This window comes from Plectropomus leopardus, chromosome 16 (assembly GCF_026936395.1).
Source record: "Plectropomus leopardus strain MGB_pleo_1.0 chromosome 16, ASM2693639v1, whole genome shotgun sequence".
Lineage (NCBI taxonomy): Eukaryota > Metazoa > Chordata > Actinopteri > Perciformes > Serranidae > Plectropomus > Plectropomus leopardus.
In genome coordinates, this window is record NC_142191.1 from 16,386,344 (window position 1) to 16,401,724 (window position 15,381).

General features: G+C 38.7%; 1 pseudogene across 1 annotated transcript; it reads right to left on the minus strand.

The window, feature by feature from the left end:
• Nucleotides 1-1,794: 1,794 nt before the first annotated feature.
• On the minus strand, nt 1,795-14,286 carry LOC121955842 (uncharacterized; annotated as a pseudogene). Its single transcript, XR_015779175.1, has 26 exons — nt 14,091-14,286; nt 13,824-13,863; nt 13,662-13,695; nt 13,492-13,549; nt 13,034-13,222; nt 12,249-12,352; nt 11,955-12,131; nt 11,375-11,478; nt 11,077-11,254; nt 10,497-10,600; nt 10,203-10,380; nt 9,625-9,728; nt 9,330-9,507; nt 8,742-8,845; nt 8,444-8,621; nt 7,864-7,967; nt 7,569-7,746; nt 6,991-7,094; nt 6,696-6,873; nt 6,116-6,219; nt 5,822-5,997; nt 5,245-5,348; nt 4,947-5,124; nt 4,367-4,470; nt 4,074-4,249; nt 1,795-2,747 (listed from the first exon to the last, which is right to left on the minus strand). The product of XR_015779175.1 is annotated as an uncharacterized LOC121955842 (transcript).
• Nucleotides 14,287-15,381: the final 1,095 nt, after the last annotated feature.

The window sequence follows — 15,381 nt, forward strand, 5'->3', positions numbered from 1 at the left end:
GGTCATCAAAAAAGTTTAGATATTGTTACAATGTATGTGTCAAAAATGTACATATTATCATCAGTTACCGAGATGAACCTACCAAAAAATCCTGCAATAATGGTGACACTTAACTATTAGAGACAATAAAAAATAAAAATGGTTACAATCATAGAATTTGACATAGTAAACATACAGAACTCATAAATGTATAAAGGAAAACTAAGAAAATATAATACAAAGTCATACATTACGACTTAGATCCTAATTGTGGATACAGCCGAATCTTCAAAACTGTAGGGAAAGTTGTTTGGATTTAGAAATAGAAATAAATGCATGATATAAATTAAGTTCAGAAGAGACATTGTGTTACCGTTCTCTGCAAAAACAAAGGCGACTCACCCTCAGGACCTTTCAGTTGAACAGTATAGAAGCCTGAACCTCTGTGTGGCTAAATGGGCTTCTCTCCTGTCTGTCCACTTAAATACAACTCTGGAAGATTCTGACACATGAAAACAGACATGCTTGCTGGAATCATGTTGGAGATCTCACTCAAAAAAAAAAACAATGCCCCATTCAAAATATTTTAAATGTTACGTGAGCACAATGGTTTTAACATGTAAAATGACTGATTAGGAAGACAATCGTTGCAGATAAGATGTGCAGTCCACCATTCTTCTGTGGTCACTTTAAAACTTATTTGCATACCTGTTTCTTGCAGACAAATGCAGTCACAAAGGGATGTATACATGTTGGTATACAATCCTCTGATTGCAGCATTTAAACCTCTTCACCGAAAAAGAGCTAAGCGGGTCAATATGACATAGAACATGTGTTGCGAGCTCGACCAGATCATATTCCAAACCAGCAAAAACATGTAAGCGTGTATAAATAATAAATTAATATATGTTAATTAACCCAATGGACTGCAATGAACATATGAGCAAGAGGTTCAAAGTTCAAGCTATAATGTTAAGACAAAGTAGTATGTCCCCATTGTGCGTGTACTCCATGAAAAAGTGCATACTTTTTAATTGCAGCTGCAATGAAGTAATTAATTTAAAAAGGGGGCTTTAGACTGTTTAAAACCAGCTGAAACTTCTTCCAAAATCCTTCAGTGTTCATTGTTCAGGACTTTTTTCCTGAGGCTGACTAACCACAAGAAAGAAAACTAAGTTATAACATTATATTCCACATCTACCAATATATCATTTTAAATCCTACACACAACTGGAGCATTTACCTTCTTGTCCTTTACAGAACGGCGGGTGACAGCTGAAACTGCACAGCTGCAGCAGCGAATGCTATAATCCAGGCAAAAATGTGGCTGCCTCTTCCTGTTAAAGGCAACTGTCATGCTATCTCTGAAATTATAAAAGGATGATTCAGGTGCAAGTGGCTGATAGGAATTAGTGCATAGCACCTGTACCAGCATTACGGTTATTTTAGAAAGTGTTTAGGTGTTGTGGTTATGTAAGGTGGATAATTTGTCTCATAGTAACAGAACATTTTGAAGCCTGGGTACATCTAGACTCAGTATGTGTGAGAAATTAAACCAAACTGGTTTTGCAGAGATCTCTCTGACTTCTACTTTCAAACATTGAGCATGACCTGCCCATGTAGTGTCCCACAATAATTTACAACCAAGCGTCTATGCGCATATGCGTGTATATTTGAGGTATCTTGTATGGGTGTAAACTCAAATATTAATTAATAATTATCAATATTAAACTTTAAAAGAAAGGTGAAAGAGATGGGATAAAGGTCAGAGAAGAGAGAGAGATTATAAGGGCAATAAAGCTACTCTAAAAAAACAATTTTCCTTAATCAGGCTAATTTATAGGATGAAAAAAGAAGGGACAAACCAAAACCAACTGCTTCTGATATAACTTTGTGTAATGGTGCACAATATAACAATCAGATTCTCTGACATATACCCATTGACATTCCCACATTGCAGTTTAAATGCTATCCAGACTTCCAACTACATGTATATCATATCAAGTCACACCACTGCCAAATCATAACTTCAAGTAAGAATGTAAGCTCATGAATAAGATCCCAATAAACTGGGCAGAGTTGTTACAAGTACAGAAACAAAAGAGATTTGCTGGTTATTGTTGATTAATTCCCAATACAACATTATGATTCAGAATTACTAGAAAGTAAAAACAGATTGATAAGTGCAGAAAAGGTCTTTTAATACAGGAGATATTTTGACATATAATGTTAGGAAAAGTGTATGTGTAAATGCTACAGTTAACTATGGATGAATTCCATTTAGTTGCTTAAGATGGCATCACACTTGCTCGCTTGCACTGTCACACTGCCACGGCTGGTGGGCATGAAATAATCAAGCCATCGTAACATTAAAATGAATGATACCCGTGTGTAACATGAACTGCAAGTAAAAATGTGAAAAAGATCTGTGATAAAAAATTTGAATGTTGTTTTGCCTTGTCATTCTTATGTTTGCTGTGGAGACAAGGCTTAAACGCCACATGGGCATTCAAACCAAGCTTTGTATACACATCACCTGCAAAAATTTTAGGGATGTTTTGAATGAACCCAATGCAAACAAACCATGAAAGAGAAAAGGAAATCCACTTTGCGTAATCATCTTAATTCTGCACATGAAAATAATCACGAAGGAACTACTCTAGACACAGAAAGAAGAAGGGCAGCTGAAACGAACTCGATAATCATTGCACAACTTGTTCTTGAATTGGTCTTGGTTTCTGCAGACAAATCCTACCGTTGTGTCACTCCTAAAATGGAAGCAGAGGGGAAATCACTAAATGCATCCTCTTAAATGATGCCTTTTTCTTTCAAGGCTAGGGGCGTTGAGCCAAGGAAAGCAGTGTAAATGTGTCAATCCCTCACCATTTTGGAATAGACTGAAATTTTTCCCAAAAATTTGAATGGGATGCCAAGAAATTTTGTACTCTCATTCCTGATGTCCAGAGGATGACATCTCTTAGGTGAAATAACAAAGTTGGTCCCCTGGCTTTTCCAGTATCAGCCCAGCAATTTATCATTTTTGTATCAACTGAAGTGTCTCTACAGCTATCAAAAGGATAGTCTTGAAATTTTGGTTCACACAATCAAAGCCCACCACAGAATGTAGTGTAGCACTGTTGGTGATCTAATGACTATTAATCAAGTGTCAACATCAGCTCATAATTTAAATTTTCTCCCCTGCAAATATAATTCACTACTTACTTATGAATGACATCCCCTGTTGCAGCTGCAATGACACCAGATAGAGTTCTGGCTTCAATACCAAGCGGTTGAGAGCAAATCTTTCCCGGGTTCTCGTTGCGAAGACTGGAGAGGTCTTCCCAGTCTCCACTTCCAGAGGGATCGTCTCTGTCAAACCAGGCTGTCCAGCATCCTGGATCTAGGTATTTTTTAATTTGAAATAAGTTAGCATGAAGCCTTTTGAAATTTTCCTGGAATTGCATATTTTGCGATTGTTTAAATGTCAAAAAAATGAAAAAAATCTAAGAACACACACCACAGAAAGAGGAAGGGCAGCTGAAACGAACTTGATAATCATTGCACAGCTTGTTCTTATATTGGTCCTTGTTTCTGCATACAAATCCTGAAGTTGTGTCACTCCTGTCAAAAAGAAACACAGACTGGGACATAACATAATTTTATGGATGCATCCACTTAAATGTCACCTTTTTCTGTCCAAGGTAGGGGTTTCGCTCTAAGGATGGCAATGTAAATCTGTAAATCCCTCTGTTGGTTGGTCAGCTCACCATTTTGGAACAGACTGAATTTTTTCCCAAAAATTTGAATTTTTTGCCATGGAATTTTGCACAGACATTCCTGATCTCCAGAGGATAAATCTCCTAACTTAGGTGGTCCCCTGGCTTTTTTGGTATCACCCCAGCAACTTGACATTTTTGTATCAACTGAAGTGTCTCTCGGCTATCAAATGAACGGTCTTGAAATTTGGTTCGGATAATCGCAGCCCAGCTCAGAATGTAGTGTAGCGCTGTCGGTGATCCCCTGACCATTAATCAAGTGTCATCATCGGGTCAAAATTTATTTTTTCTCCCCAGCAAATATAATTCACTACTTACTTATGAATGACATCCCCTGTTGCAGCTGCAATGACACCAGATAGAGTTCTGGCTTCGATACCAAGCGGTTGAGAGCAAATCTTTCCTGGTTCTCGCTATAAGACTGGCGAGGTCTTCCCAGTCTCCACTTCCAGAGGGATCGTCTCTGTCAAACCAGGCTGTCCAGCATCCTGGATCTAGGTATTTTTTAATTTGAAATAAGTTAGCATGAAGCCTTTTGAAATTTTCCTGGAATTGCATATTTTGCGATTGTTTAAATGTCAAAAAAATGAAAAAAATCTAAGAACACACACCACAGAAAGAGGAAGGGCAGCTGAAACGAACTCGATAATCATTGCACAGCTTGTTCTTATATTGGTCCTTGTTTCTGCATACGAATCCTGAAGTTGTGTCACTCCTGTCAAAAAGAAACACAGACTGGGACGTAACATAATTTTATGGATGCATCCACTTAAATGTTGGCATTTTTTGGCCAAGCTAGGGGCTTGGGACCAAGGATGGCAATATCAATATGTCAGTCTTTCTGTTGGTTGGTCAGTTTAACACTTTAGAACAGACTGAAACATCTCCGTAAATACTGGATGGACTGCTAAAGAATTTTGTACAGTCAGTCCTGATCAGCAGAGGTTAAATTATTATTTTACTTAGGTAGTCCCCTGTCTTTTCAAGTAGCGCCTTCAGCAAGCAGACAATTGTAATTGTGAGTGCAATGTTTCTATGGCAATCAAATGGATCAAAATGAAATGTGGTTCAGAAAGTCATGCTCCTCTCAGAAAGTTGTGTAAACTTTGTTGATCTCCTGACCATCAATCAAGTGTCATCATCAGGTCAAATTTTAATTTTAATCACCTGCGAATATAATTCACTACTTACTTATGAATGACATCCCCTGTTGCAGCTGCAATGACACCAGATAGAGTCCTGGCTTCGATACCAAGCGGTTGAGAGCAAATCTTTCCCGGGTTCTCGTTGCGAAGACTGGAGAGGTCTTCCCAGTCTCCACTTCCAGAGGGATCGTCTCTGTCAAACCAGGCTGTCCAGCATCCTGGATCTAGGTATTTTTTAATTTGAAATAAGTTAGCATGAAGCCTTTTGAAATTTTCCTGGAATTGCATATTTTGCGATTGTTTAAATGTCAAAAAAACTAAAAAAAAAATCTAAGAACACGCACCACAGAAAGAGGAAGGGCAGCTGAAACGAACTCGATAATCATTGCACAGCTTGTTCTTATATTGGTCCTTGTTTCTGCATACGAATCCTGAAGTTGTGTCACTCCTGTCAAAAAGAAACACAGACTGGGACATAACATAATTTTATGGATGCATCCACTTAAATGTCACCTTTTTCTGTCCAAGGTAGGGGTTTCGCTCTAAGGATGGCAATGTAAATCTGTAAATCCCTCTGTTGGTTGGTCAGCTCACCATTTTGGAACGGACTGAATTTTTTCCCAAAAATTTGAATTTTTTGCCATGGCATTTTGCACAGACATTCCTGATCTCCAGAGGATGAATCTCCTAACTTAGGTGGTCCCCTGGCTTTTTTGGTATCACCCCAGCAACTTGACATTTTTGTATCAACTGAAGTGTCTCTCGGCTATCAAATGGACAGTCTTGAAATTTGGTTCGGATAATCGCAGCCCAGCTCAGAATGTAGTGTAGCACTGTCGGTGATCCCCTGACCATTAATCAAGTGTCATCATCGGGTCAAATTTTAATTTTAATCACCTGCGAATATAATTCACTACTTACTTATGAATGACATCCCCTGTTGCAGCTGCAACGACACCAGATAGAGTTCTGGCTTCGATACCAAGCGGTTGAGAGCAAATCTTTCCTGGTTCTCGCTATAAGACTGGAGAGGTCTTCCCAGTCTCCAGCTCCAGAGGGATCGTCTCTGTCAAACCAGGCTGTCCAGCATCCTGGATCTAGGTATTTTTTAATTTGAAATAAGTTAGCATGAAGCCTTTTGAAATTTTCCTGGAATTGCATATTTTGCGAATGTTTAAATGTTAAAAAAAATGAAAAAAATCTAAGAACACGCACCACAGAAAGAGGAAGGGCAGCTGAAACGAACTCGATAATCATTGCACAGCTTGTTCTTATATTGGTCCTTGTTTCTGCATACGAATCCTGAAGTTGTGTCACTCCTGTCAAATAGAAACACAGACTGGGACGTAACATAATTTTATGGATGCATCCACTTAAATGTTGGCATTTTTTGGCCAAGCTAGGGGCTTGGGACCAAGGATGGCAATATCAATATGTCAGTCTTTCTGTTGGTTGGTCAGTTTAACACTTTAGAACAGACTGAAACATCTCTGTAAATACTGGATGGACTGCTAAAGAATTTTGTACAGTCAGTCCTAATCAGCAGAGGTTAAATTATTATTTTGCTTAGGTAGTCCCCTGGCTTTTTAAGTAGCGCCTTCAGCAAGCAGACGATTGTAATTGTGAGTGCAATGTTTCTATGGCAATCAAATGGATCAAAATGAAATGTGGTTCAGAAAGTCATGCTCCTCTCAGAATGTTGTGTAAACTTTGTTGATCTCCTGACCATCAATCAAGTGTCATCATCAGGTCAAAATTTATTTTTTCTCCCCTGCAAATATAATTCACTACTTACTTATGAATGACATCCCCTGTTGCAGCTGCAATGACACCAGATAGAGTTCTGGCTTCGATACCAAGCGGTTGAGAGCAAATCTTTCCCGGGTTCTCGTTGCGAAGACTGGCGAGGTCTTCCCAGTCTCCACTTCCAGAGGGATCGTCTCTGTCAAACCAGGCTGTCCAGCATCCTGGATCTAGGTATTTTTTAATTTGAAATAAGTTAGCATGAAGGCTTTTGAAATTTTCCTGGAATTGCATATTTTGCGATTGTTTAAATGTCAAAAAAACTAAAAAAATCTAAGAACACGCACCACAGAAAGAGGAAGGGCAGCTGAAACGAACTCGATAATCATTGCACAGCTTGTTCTTATATTGGTCCTTGTTTCTGCATACGAATCCTGAAGTTGTGTCACTCCTGTCAAATAGAAACACAGACTGGGACGTAACATAATTTTATGGATGCATCCACTTAAATGTCACCTTTTTCTGTCCAAGGTAGGGGTTTTGCTCTAAGGATGGCAATGTAAATCTGTAAATCCCTCTGTTGGTTGGTCAGCTCACCATTTTGGAACAGACTGAATTTTTTCCCAAAAATTTGAACTTTTTGCCATGGAATTTTGCACAGACATTCCTGATCTCCAGAGGATGAATCTCCTAACTTAGGTGGTCCCTGGCTTTTTTGGTATCACCCCAGCAACTTGACATTTTTGTATCAACTGAAGTGTCTCTACAGCTATCAAAAGGATAGTCTTGAAATGTTGGTTCACACAATCAAAGCCCACCACAGAATGTAGTGTAGCACTGTTGGTGATCTAATGACCATTAATGAAGTGTCAACATCAGCTCATAATTTAAATTTTCTCCCCTGCAAATATAATTCACTACTTACTTATGAATGACATCCCCTGTTGCAGCTGCAATGACACCAGATAGAGTTCTGGCTTCGATACCAAGCGGTTGAGAGCAAATCTTTCCCGGGTTCTCGTTGCGAAGACTGGAGAGGTCTTCCCAGTCTCCACTTCCAGAGGGATCGTCTCTGTCAAACCAGGCTGTCCAGCATCCTGGATCTAGGTATTTTTTAATTTGAAATAAATTAGCATTAAGCCTTTTGAAATTTTCCTGGAATTGCATATTTTGCGATTGTTTAAATGTCAAAAAAAAAGAAAAAATCTAAGAACACACACCACAGAAAGAGGAAGGGCAGCTGAAACGAACTCGATAATCATTGCACAGCTTGTTCTTATATTGGTCCTTGTTTCTGCATACGAATCCTGAAGTTGTGTCACTCCTGTCAAAAAGAAACACAGACTGGGACGTAACATAATTTTATGGATGCATCCACTTAAATGTTGGCATTTTTTGGCCAAGCTAGGGGCTTGGGACCAAGGATGGCAATATCAATATGTCAGTCTTTCTGTTGGTTGGTCAGTTTAACACTTTAGAACAGACTGAAACATCTCTGTAAATACTGGATGGACTGCTAAAGAATTTTGTACAGTCAGTCCTGATCAGCAGAGGTTAAATTATTATTTTACTTAGGTAGTCCCCTGGCTTTTCAAGTAGCGCCTTCAGCAAGCAGACAATTGTAATTGTGAGTGCAATGTTTCTATGGCAATCAAATGGATCAAAATGAAATGTGGTTCAGAAAGTCATGCTCCTCTCAGAATGTTGTGTAAACTTTGTTGATCTCCTGACCATCAATCAAGTGTCATCATCAGGTCAAAATTTATTTTTTCTCCCCTGCAAATATAATTCACTACTTACTTATGAATGACATCCCCTGTTGCAGCTGCAATGACACCAGATAGAGTTCTGGCTTCAATACCAAGCGGTTGAGAGCAAATCTTTCCCGGGTTCTCGTTGCGAAGACTGGAGAGGTCTTCCCAGTCTCCAGCTCCAGAGGGATCGTCTCTGTCAAACCAGGCTGTCCAGCATCCTGGATCTAGGTATTTTTTAATTTGAAATAAGTTAGCATGAAGGCTTTTGAAATTTTCCTGGAATTGCATATTTTGCGAATGTTTAAATGTCAAAAAAACTAAAAAAAAAATCTAAGAACACACACCACAGAAAGAGGAAGGGCAGCTGAAACGAACTCGATAATCATTGCACAGCTTGTTCTTATATTGGTCCTTGTTTCTGCATACGAATCCTGAAGTTGTGTCACTCCTGTCAAAAAGAAACACAGACTGGGACGTAACATAATTTTATGGATGCATCCACTTAAATGTCACCTTTTTCTGTCCAAGGTAGGGGTTTCGCTCTAAGGATGGCAATGTAAATCTGTAAATCCCTCTGTTGGTTGGTCAGCTCACCATTTTGGAACAGACTGAAACATTTTTTCCCAAAATACTGGATGGACTTTTGCCATGGAATTTTGCACAGACATTCCTGATCTCCAGAGGATGAATTATTATTTTGCTTAGGTGGTCCCCTGGCTTTTTTGGTATCACCCCAGCAACTTGACATTTTTGTATCAACTGAAGTGTCTCTACAGCTATCAAAAGGATAGTCTTGAAATGTTGGTTCACACAATCAAAGCCCACCACAGAATGTAGTGTAGCACTGTTGGTGATCTAATGACCATTAATGAAGTGTCAACATCAGCTCATAATTTAAATTTTCTCCCCTGCAAATATAATTCACTACTTACTTATGAATGACATCCCCTGTTGCAGCTGCAATGACACCAGATAGAGTTCTGGCTTCAATACCAAGCGGTTGAGAGCAAATCTTTCCCGGGTTCTCGTTGCGAAGACTGGAGAGGTCTTCCCAGTCTCCAGCTCCAGAGGGATTGTCTCTGTCAAACCAGGCTGTCCAGCATCCTGGATCTAGGTATTTTTTAATTTGAAATAAGTTAGCATGAAGCCTTTTGAAATTTTCCTGGAATTGCATATTTTGCAATTGTTTAAATGTCAAAAAAAAAGAAAAAATCTAAGAACACACACCACAGAAAGAGGAAGGGCAGCTGAAACGAACTCGATAATCATTGCACAGCTTGTTCTTATATTGGTCCTTGTTTCTGCATACGAATCCTGAAGTTGTGTCACTCCTGTCAAATAGAAACACAGACTGGGACGTAACATAATTTTATGGATGCATCCACTTAAATGTCACCTTTTTCTGTCCAAGGTAGGGGTTTTGCTCTAAGGATGGCAATGTAAATCTGTAAATCCCTCTGTTGGTTGGTCAGCTCACCATTTTGGAACAGACTGAATTTTTTCCCAAAAATTTGAACTTTTTGCCATGGAATTTTGCACAGACATTCCTGATCTCCAGAGGATGAATCTCCTAACTTAGGTGGTCCCCTGGCTTTTTTGGTATCACCCCAGCAACTTGACATTTTTGTATCAACTGAAGTGTCTCTACAGCTATCAAAAGGATAGTCTTGAAATTTGGTTCGGATAATCGCAGCCCAGCTCAGAATGTAGTGTAGCACTGTCGGTGATCCCCTGACCATTAATCAAGTGTCATCATCGGGTCAAATTTTAATTTTAATCACCTGCGAATATAATTCACTACTTACTTATGAATGACATCCCCTGTTGCAGCTGCAACGACACCAGATAGAGTTCTGGCTTCGATACCAAGCGGTTGAGAGCAAATCTTTCCCGGGTTCTCGTTGCGAAGACTGGAGAGGTCTTCCCAGTCTCCAGCTCCAGAGGGATCGTCTCTGTCAAACCAGGCTGTCCAGCATCCTGGATCTAGGTATTTTTTAATTTGAAATAAGTTAGCATAAAGGCTTTTGAAATTTTCCTGGAATTGCATATTTTGCGAATGTTTAAATGTCAAAAAACTAAAAAAATCTAAGAACACACACCACAGAAAGAGGAAGGGCAGCTGAAACGAACTCGATAATCATTGCACAGCTTGTTCTTATATTGGTCCTTGTTTCTGCATACGAATCCTGAAGTTGTGTCACTCCTGTCAAATAGAAACACAGACTGGGACGTAACATAATTTTATGGATGCATCCACTTAAATGTTGGCATTTTTTGGCCAAGCTAGGGGCTTGGGACCAAGGATGGCAATATCAATATGTCAGTCTTTCTGTTGGTTGGTCAGTTTACCACTTTAGAACAGACTGAAACATCTCCGTAAATACTGGATGGACTGCTAAAGAATTTTGTACAGTCAGTCCTAATCAGCAGAGGTTAAATTATTATTTTGCTTAGGTAGTCCCCTGGCTTTTTAAGTAGCGCCTTCAGCAAGCAGACGATTGTAATTGTGAGTGCAATGTTTCTATGGCAATCAAATGGATCAAAATGAAATGTGGTTCAGAAAGTCATGCTCCTCTCAGAATGTTGTGTAAACTTTGTTGATCTCCTGACCATCAATCAAGTGTCATCATCAGGTCAAAATTTATTTTTTCTCCCCTGCAAATATAATTCACTACTTACTTATGAATGACATCCCCTGTTGCAGCTGCAATGACACCAGATAGAGTTCTGGCTTCGATACCAAGCGGTTGAGAGCAAATCTTTCCCGGGTTCTCGTTGCGAAGACTGGAGAGGTCTTCCCAGTCTCCAGCTCCAGAGGGATCGTCTCTGTCAAACCAGGCTGTCCAGCATCCTGGATCTAGGTATTTTTTAATTTGAAATAAGTTAGCATAAAGGCTTTTGAAATTTTCCTGGAATTGCATATTTTGCGAATGTTTAAATGTCAAAAAAACTAAAAAAAAAATCTAAGAACACACACCACAGAAAGAGGAAGGGCAGCTGAAACGAACTCGATAATCATTGCACAGCTTGTTCTTATATTGGTCCTTGTTTCTGCATACGAATCCTGAAGTTGTGTCACTCCTGTCAAATAGAAACACAGACTGGGACGTAACATAATTTTATGGATGCATCCACTTAAATGTTGGCATTTTTTGGCCAAGCTAGGGGCTTGGGACCAAGGATGGCAATATCAATACGTCAGTCTTTCTGTTGGTTGGTCAGTTTAACACTTTAGAACAGACTGAAACATCTCTGTAAATACTGGATGGACTGCTAAAGAATTTTGTACAGTCAGTCCTGATCAGCAGAGGTTAAATTATTATTTTACTTAGGTAGTCCCCTGGCTTTTTAAGTAGCGCCTTCAGCAAGCAGACAATTGTAATTGTGAGTGCAATGTTTCTATGGCAATCAAATGGATCAAAATGAAATGTGGTTCAGAAAGTCATGCTCCTCTCAGAAAGTTGTGTAAACTTTGTTGATCTCCTGACCATCAATCAAGTGTCATCATCAGGTCAAATTTTAATTTTAATCACCTGCGAATATAATTCACTACTTACTTATGAATGACATCCCCTGTTGCAGCTGCAACGACACCAGATAGAGTTCTGGCTTCGATACCAAGCGGTTGAGAGCAAATCTTTCCCGGGTTCTCGCTATAAGACTGGAGAGGTCTTCCCAGTCTCCACTTCCAGAGGGATTGTCTCTGTCAAACCAGGCTGTCCAGCATCCTGGATCTAGGTATTTTTTTAATTTGAAATAAGTTAGCATAAAGGCTTTTTAAATTTTCCTGGAATTGCATATTTTGTGATTGTTCAAATGTCAAAAAAATGAAAAAATGTAAGCAGACACACCACAGAAGGTGGCAGGACAACTGAAACGAACTTCATAATCTTTACACCTATTCTTCATGCATTGGTCCTGGTTCCTGCAGATGAATCCTGAAGTTGTGTCAATCCTAACAAAAACATACACAGAGTGGCACTTTGTAATAATCAAATTTGCATCACTTTGCAGTCATAGTTTGGCTTTCTTGAAGATAGGCTTCGTAAGGTATTTGCCTATCGTCAGTGTTTTCCACAGAGTAGATGGTGGTCAGCACTACTGTTTGCAGAAGCAAATGGGATTTGCTCCCAAAAAACTCAGCAATGCATTGCTGGCAATGAGGGTTTTCAGCAAAACATATTTTTGCCACTTAAAAGAAAGCCTACCCCAAAGAAATCAGTCTAAGTAGACATTATACGGAGCATATTACCTTGTTGTCAAGCAGCCTTTTCCCTCACTACATTCTCTCAACCCTTTAACATCTGTTTTCCTATGTAACAATGTAATTGTGCTTCTTGTATAATGAAATATCCCAATATACCAAAAGTATTGGATGGGTTTTCATTAAATTTCGTACTGAAAATCCTGGTGGTCCCCTGGCTTTTCCTCTTGTGCCACTGTCATCTTGACATTTGTTGCTTCAAGTGAAAAGTCTCTACAGCTATTGCATGATTGTCATGAAATTTGGCTCGGACATTCATGGGCCGCTCAGGATGTGGGGTAACCACTTTGGTGATCCCCTGGCTTTAAAGCTAGCGTCATTCTCAGGTCAGAATTTTAATTTGAACACCACCAAAACTAATTCAGTACTTACTTATAAATCACATCCCCAACTGCAGCTGCACTGAACCCTAATAGAGTTCTGGCCTCAATAGTTAGTGGGTTTGAGCAGATCTTTCCTGGGTTCTCTTTGCGAAGATTGGAGAGGTCTTCCCAGTCTCCATTTCCAGAGGGGTCATCTCTGTCAAACCAGTCTGTCCAGCATCCTGGACCAAGGTATTTACTGTGAAATGAGTTTGCAAGTTGTTGTGATTTGTCATTAAAAAGGTACAAAGACGAATGAAATGTTAATGTAAAAACAAAATTTGTGATCTGCTTAACGCCTTAAGTATAGGTGTTACAGAACTCAGTTTATTGTGTCATTCAGTTTGCCAACTTCATGTAATAGTCATAAACTTGCAAAGTCTTAACTAACAAGGTTTTGTATTTTTCACACATAGTGCAAAATGGTGCATAAGTGTAATATTATTAGACTTGAGTAAAGGGTCTTACTGTTTTTCATAAGTTGGTCCCACTGTGTTAGACACACCAACGAAATGCTCGTCGCTTTCTGGCAAAGGAAATTAGAAAAATGTTGAGCCTTTCCTGTATCTGTGCACATTTCTGATTCAAAAGTAGCCAAAATTGTATGTATCATCATGCTGTTGTTGAGATGAACCTACCAAAAAACAATCCTGCAACAATAGCAACACTGATCTTTTGGAGAAAATAGAAAATAAAAAAAAGTTAAAAAATTATAACCACAGAATATGACATCAATAACATACAGAACTTGCAATTCTATATGAAAGGAAATGACAGTATAATACAAAGTCATATATTACCAGTTTGATCATGATTGCAGACAGCGAGGGACTTGCGAGACTGCGGGGAAAGTCAAGGAAATTATAACATTCACAGAAATGTACATGGACAATATTTGAATGATTTACTTTTTTATTTAACACATCTTTCAATTTTATAACATAAATTTACAAATGTGCCACATCAAAATAACATTGTTAGATTATAAGAAATTACATGAAATTCTATAAATTAAGTTCAGAATAGATAATATGTTACATTTCTCTGCAAAAACAAAAGAGACTCACCCATAGGACCTCTGAGTTGAAAAGTATAGTTTCCTGATCCTCTGTGTGCCTGAATGAGCCTCTCTCTTGTCCGTCCACTTAAATGCAGTTTGGAAGATATTAAAATACTGACACCTGAAAACAGTCACACTTACTGGATTCATGTTGCAGACCTCACCCAAAGAAAATATTTGCCTTATAAAAAAAACCAACTTGAGTTGTTAGCATAATAATTATAACATTTGAAAGGGCTGAATGAGGAAAAAAATGTTTGCAGATAAGGTGTGCACCTCCACCATTCTTCTGTGGTCACTTTAATCAAGCTGTGTTTCACACAGACAAATGCAAATACAAATACAATTTACTTGCACTTTATTTTCTTTTATAGAAGTTTCTACCTCTAATTCATTACATTTCAGAGACAAAAAAAACAACAACAAATTTTCAGACAGAATTTTTGACACATTCAATCACAAAATCAGTTTCTCTCAGTAAGGCAGGTTGTGCCCCGCACATGTAGGTTTTAAATCTTTTTTACAGAAAACAGCTCGCTGATGCTGCGAGAAATGACACTATGAGAGCTGTAAGAGTGAACCAAATCAGTACAACTGCCGGCTGTAAAACCAAATCAATGATGCTAGAAGATGCTAAAAGGCTCTGAGGGAAATTGCAGAGTCAGGCGATAATTCTTAGTAGGTTTGCATGTATGAGTGACCCCATTTCACACTAAATGCAGTCTTTTAATCAATAATACATTTAAGAATAAAACTCTTTCTCCCTGAAATGATGTTTGTTTGCAGGCTGTTCTCTTAAACTGTACATTTTCCTACAAAAAGTAATGCACCCAAATACATACATATCCCACGAATGCTGAAAGGCTGCAATCACGTGGTCAGTGTGTTGACCGGTGTAATAAATGAAGCAGTTCTGAATGGTCTTGCAAGGAGGCAGGTTAGGGTGGTGGAATCTGGACTTTTCCCCAAGAGTTTTCCCTCAAGGAGTGTGATCAAAACCATGTGAACTTTGAGTGAACTTTGCACTGTAAATGAAGTTAACACTCATTTTATTTAATCTAAATTTATGCTATGCATAATGTGTATACATAACGTATTGAATTAGTTATTGAATAAGTTGGATACTTCTTATACTGTGAAGAATGTGGCTAACCCCTTTAAAACAATTGAAAAACATAACAGGTGATTTCTCTTGGAAAGAAGTTGAAAACAACAAAACGAAATTGTGCTTGCTAAATTATGCAACACTTTAAATATTGTAGAGATCTCAGAGCTGTCTGTGGGACAAGGGCCATTTA